The following is a 6,000-nucleotide window of genomic DNA, read 5'->3' on the forward strand; positions in this document are numbered from 1 at the left end:
TCATCTACAAAAGCAGATGTAGCAATGCTATATTTCAGTTGTATCCGTGAAGCAATTGTACTACTCACAAAACACTTTTCAATGAACTTAACGAAAACTTCACAAAACACTTAACCTGGTTAATTATCACAACAGCTCTTTTCATATCAGAAATCTGAAATGATTATTTTTCTTGTCTTAAATATAAGTGAATTGTTTTGAGGTCAAAAGCTGGGTATAGAAGAAACACATTTTTCCCCTCATTTATTCATCACCTTGCAAATGTCTGTAGAGTGTTTAGTGGGAAGGCAGTAAGGCTGTAGTTACAGAACATCTGTCCAGTCCCATGGGGATTAATTTCTGGTGAGGAACGCAGGCTGCAAATGCATTCATATGACAGTTTCCTATTCATCTAACAGAAAAGGCACCTGTCTCAGAGGTGTGTGACTGAAGGAAACATCTCAAAATTAGGAGTTATGGTTAAGAGGATGTTATCACAGAATACCAGAGGCCAAGTGGTTTTTAATGAACAGAAATGTATTTGGCTCACATTTCTGGAAGTTAAGAAGTCTAAGAGTACGTAATTAGTGTCTGGTTATCCCCTTTTCCACCTCATAACAAAGAGAGAAATATCATGTGAGTTCCAATAAAAGGGGCTGAACTTGAGTGAACACACTCCCACAATAAGGATTATATTCATCCACTCATAGTATGGATCCATTTATGATCACAAAACCCTCATGAGCAGAACATCTCTTTTTTTTAATTAAAATTTTTTATTACTACATATTTGCAATTTATAATGATTGCACTTTTTTGTGGGAAGTTGAACATGTACAAGACATATCTTAATTCTTTTCATGTTCTCTTCCTCTTTTCCCTTCCCTCTATCTCTTAGTCCCCTTCCTATTTGCAAAAGATCTATCTCCCTGTTTCCAATTATCTATCTTTTATTTTGCTCTTTAATTTATTTATACTTTGATTTTCTCATATAAGGGGACCTGCCCCTTGCTCAACATTGTCACATTGAGGATTGTGTTTTAAACACATGAACTTTGGGAAACAAATTCAAGCCGCAGCAGAAGGGAATAAGGCAGAAAAGATTTGTGGTGAAGGGAGCAGGAGGCCCAGATCTTGAGCTGTTTGCCTCAATAGGTAAGTATCCTTGGAGCAAACTGTGGCACAAGGAGAAGATGGAGAAATTTAGATTTTGAGTTAGTTTCTTTTACTATGACAAATGCTCACAATAACCAACTGTCTTAGTTTCTTTGTCATTGCTGGAATAAAGTACATGTTAAAGGAGGAAAGGTTTATGTTAGTTCATAGTTTGTTGAGGTTTCAGTCCATAGCTAGCTTGGTACAAAGCAGGACAGCACAGCAGAGGGATATGGAAGAGGAGAAACAGTCCATGGGGTGGCAGTCAGGAAGCTGCAAACCTCCCTTTTCCTTTTTATTCCATTGAGACTACAGCCTACTGGTTGGTGCCTCTCACATCTAGGGTGGGTCTTTCCTCTTTGGTAAATCCATCATCCACATCCAGAACTACGCTAAACCAATCAGTGGAGCCATCCAGCATCAGATGCCTGTAACCAAATATCACATACCCATGATCCAGCCACTTCCCAGAAGTCCCACTTTTGAGCACATGAGACTTTGGGAGGACTGAGCAAGAAAAAGAGTATGCAAACCCAACAGTCCAAGTAGATTTATTACTAAACTTGAGAGAGACCTCTATGTGTCAGCAGAACAGAGAAGGTATCTCTTACAGGTTGAGAGGCTTTATAACATTTTTTTGGTGAGCTATTGGGGGGTTGGAGAAATGGTGGGCTTGTGGCTTGCTGTTGTGTCCTGTGACCTACTGACTTCTGTGATTTGATGACATGTCCTCTGGGGAATGCTTGTAAAATGAAACCTATATTTATTTAAGATGGCAGATGGGTCCATTCTAACTGGTGGTATCCCTGTCCTGGCTATATTGTTTCTGACTTTAAAGAATATATAAAAATGCATTGTCAATCTTTTCTTGGCTTCCTGTTGAGGGAGGAAATGAAATTTTGGGTGTTTTGTTTTCTTTTTTGAGAAGAAAGCCCATTTGGAGGTGTTCTAGAGTAGTTTCCAGAGAGACAGTCATTATTCATTCCTGAAAAATTCTTTGGTATAGATGAATTATACAGAGAGGAAAAATAAGGAAAAGAGTAATAAGCATTAAGGGGACAAGGAAGGGTAGAAGGCAATAAAAATGAAAGGGAAGCAGAGGAATTTGAAGAGGCTTCAGAGAATTTGGAAGCCCATTCATGAAGGAATTTTGACCCATCTCTGATGAGACTGGGTTTGTTTGCATAAAGGCAACATTATTCTTGAAGTAGAGCACACATGAAGCCCTGTGAAGAAGCTGTCAGGAGATCAAGGCCTCTTCAGTTTTGGAGGACAACCAAAGCCAGAGAGCCTACTTGATCTTGCAAGTATCCTAGTTGGTGAGAGACTTCCCTGAGTCCCTTGGTGAGTTCTTTTGACAGCCTGGTAATCTGTAAAAGAGAGTCTACCTAGGGTCCTGATTCCCATTTTAATGCTTGTGATCATTTCCAGGGTGGCCATTAAAGGGACTAGCTATATGACACATTCTGCCCTCCAATGGGTGATGTAGGAGACAGGGATGGGTCAATAGCATGTTGTTAAGGAAAGGGTGGGGGTGAGGAGGCCTAATGTACAGGTTGGTAAGTAGGCAAATCCCTGCTCTGTCTCTGCACACCCAGTAAATACCTGTTTCTGAAGAAAGGCACCTTTGGCACAGGAAGAGATCTAGAGGTGGGTTGGGAAGTAAATGTCAGACTTCCTCAAATTTGTGCCATATATAGATAGATAGATAGATAGATAGATAGAGCAAGAGAGCGAGCGAGCGAGAGAGAGAGAGAGCACAAATTTAGAAGGCAGAGCTAAAAGTTGCAGTTGTCCTAGTAAATGTCAGACTTCCTCAAATTTGTGCCATATATAGATAGATAGATAGATAGATAGATAGATAGAGCAAGAGAGCGAGTGAGCGAGAGAGAGAGAGAGCACAAATTTAGAAGGCAGAGCTAAAAGTTGCAATTGTCAAAGGAAAAAGAAGTGAGGCAGGTTGTAATATTGTAGGAACCTCTAGGCTAAAAAGTGAATTTTTTTTCTTTAGAAAAACTCTGCTGTCAGGTGTATTGAAGTTTTTGTAATTTGTGGCACCTCCATGAGCTAAAGAAATGTCTTTCAGGAGGTCCTTTCCCCTACCTTACCAACATTCAGATGTGGTAGCATTTAGACTACCCTAAAGGGAAGTGTACCCAGATACCCATAAGAGTTACCAGATGGTTAAAGTTGTGGTAATCTGAAGATGGGAGAAGATGATAGTAGCTTTGCAAAGGGAGGGGTATACAGAGTCAGTTGAGGCAAAGTGATCTTGTTCAGTTGGAGAAATGCACAGAGGGACAGATTGAGTTAGATGGAATCCATTTTGGGAGAGACAAGTTATAGCCCACTGAGATAGTTGGTGAGCCTGTAAGGCTTTTCTGATACCCTTTAATGGCCTTGGGAATCTGATATCAGATCCTTCAGCTATCACTGTACCACTATACCCCTGGAACTGGCAGTCTCAGTGAAGTATAGCCCTGCAGAAGTTTTTAATCTATATTCAAAGGGGAACAGGGATTACTAAATCTGTTATCTTTGAAAAATGAAAGTCTGTTATCTTTGAAAATCACCTGGCAGGGCCAATAAAGCTTTGGATAATTTTAGTCATGTGAGAAAGTGTCTGACTGAGGTATCTAGGAAGGATCTTTATTGTTGTGTAAAGGGTTAAGAGGATAAGTAATATTGAAAAAGGATTGGAGCAGGAAAACACAGGAAGTAAGGTGATGATTTGTTTTGGGGAGAAGTTTGAGAAGGTTCTCTGTAGCCATAGGACTTGGATTATGTATGGTGACTATGGAGAAGAAGGAAAAAACTGGAGGTATTCTTCTACTAGAATTGTCAAGAAACAGGTAGTTATGAGGAGAGAGACTCATGAGGCTGTCTAGCTGAGTCTTTGATCTCTTAAGTCATAGGTGGCAGCTTGGTGATCTTCAAGGATTTGTGTCCTATTGGTGTGCACTCGAGAAGGGGACCCCATTTTAGAGAGAAGTGGACCTAGCAGGAATGATCTTTTAATTTTGCTGCTGAAAGGCCTTTGTCCATTTTACTTTTAATCCTTGAGATGGTTGGGAGTCTTTATATATAACCAGTTTCCATGTTGTAGGTATTGAAGAGTGAGAGCTTTGGAAGAATGGAGTCTAAATAGTTCCAAATGAGATGCGTAAGGAATTAAGTAAGGAATTTGAAAGAGGTGAAGGTAGGTTTGAATTGGAGGAAGGGAATGTGAAGTCAGTGAGGGGCCTTCAGTATAAAATCTCAAAAGGACTGAGCATGAGAAATTTGGAGTTAAGAGACCTGAGTTTAAAAAGGGCTACATGTAGGAGTTTAGTCCAATGTAAGTGAACCTGGAGGGAAAACTTGGTTGGCTCTGTTTAGGAAGATGATTAGTTCTTTTTACCTTAACTGGGGAATGAGGTTGATAAGGGTTGTGGAACTGTTAGGTTATCCTTCGGAATGGTATCTCTGTTTGGTGATCTCTGAGGTAAATTCAGGTTCCTTATGCATTTGCATGGAGGTTGGGAGTCTGAAGTGCGGGATGATTTCAGTGAGTAGGACATATGCTGCTGGAGAGGATCATTTTTTTAATGTAGGAAAGGTCTTTGTCTATCCTGAGACTGTCAACTAGGACGAGGAGGTAGCTTTGTGTTTTTTGTTTTTTTGTTTTTATTTTTTCAACTGGAGGAATGAGAAGAAATTCTACTTGCCAATAAGTGCCAGGGAGAGATTCCCAAAATTGATGGGCGAGGAAAGGAGGAGGTCAGGTTACTCCAGGTGTTGGTGGTTTAGCCTATGGCACATTGGGTGATCATCTTTTTTAGCAAGGACCTAAAACTAGGGGTGAGATGTATGTGAAGGTGGAGGAGAGGGAAGGATCCAACATGGAAATGGCCATAGACAGAAGAAAGGAGGTCAATTTGCAAGCTTTCAGGATTAATTTTTCATGGAGAAACCACTGCTCCTCTTGTCATGGACTCCTATTCTTTGTGTAGAGTTATTTACTGGGGTGGAAATAGGAAGTGAGGAACACAGAGATAATTGGTACCTTCTTGTTTATCAGGCTCATTATTTCCACAAATGTTATGAGATATTTATCCCATGAGTTAGGTCTTTGATGGCCCTTGCATTGAATAATTGCAGCTCTATGGTGTAGAAGAGCTGCCTTCAGAAGGTTTTTTGAATTAGGGGCCCATTTTGTATAGGCGTATTTTTTACAGTTAAGAATTCCCTTTCATGCCAAATTTGAGCATTTGAGTGTAGGATATTAGATGCATATTTGGAGTCTGTGTAAATGTTGATGGGCTTATCTTTTACAAGAGTGAAAGATCTAGTGAGTGGGATGAGTTCTCTCTGTTGTGAATTTGTCCCAGTGGAAGGGGATTGCCACCTTAGGGATTACTTCTTGGGAAGGGTAGGAAGATTGGCTATGATTGCCTTCAATGATAGGATATACTGCCTTGGAAAGGGTGGTCTTTGAAGTGCTTCCATCAATAAATCAGTAAGGGGACCTGGAATGTGATCCAAGGTCCATTGTTTTTAGGACTGTGGTAAAGAAGCATATCATGGCAGTAGCACTCAGTAAAGCAATGCTTCTCATTCATGGTCAGGACAAAAAACAGAGGGGAAAGGAGGGTAGGGGAGGTCCCATAATCCTCTAAGAAGGCACCTCCCCCAAAATGTAAAGACCTCCTTCTGGATTCTACTTCTTAAGGCTCCCACACCTCTCCAACAGCACCAGCTTCAACACCAAGTGTCTATCATGTGGGTCTTTGGAGGATATTGCAAAGCCAAATTATAGCAGACCTGAAATACAAATTTGGACCATCGATATAAAAATAGTAATCAGTGTTCTAGGGGGTTAAATTA

The sequence above is a fragment of the Fukomys damarensis genome, unplaced genomic scaffold (assembly GCF_012274545.1).
Source record: "Fukomys damarensis isolate Sample0158 unplaced genomic scaffold, DMR_v1.0_HiC HiC_scaffold_17, whole genome shotgun sequence".
NCBI lineage: Eukaryota > Metazoa > Chordata > Mammalia > Rodentia > Bathyergidae > Fukomys > Fukomys damarensis.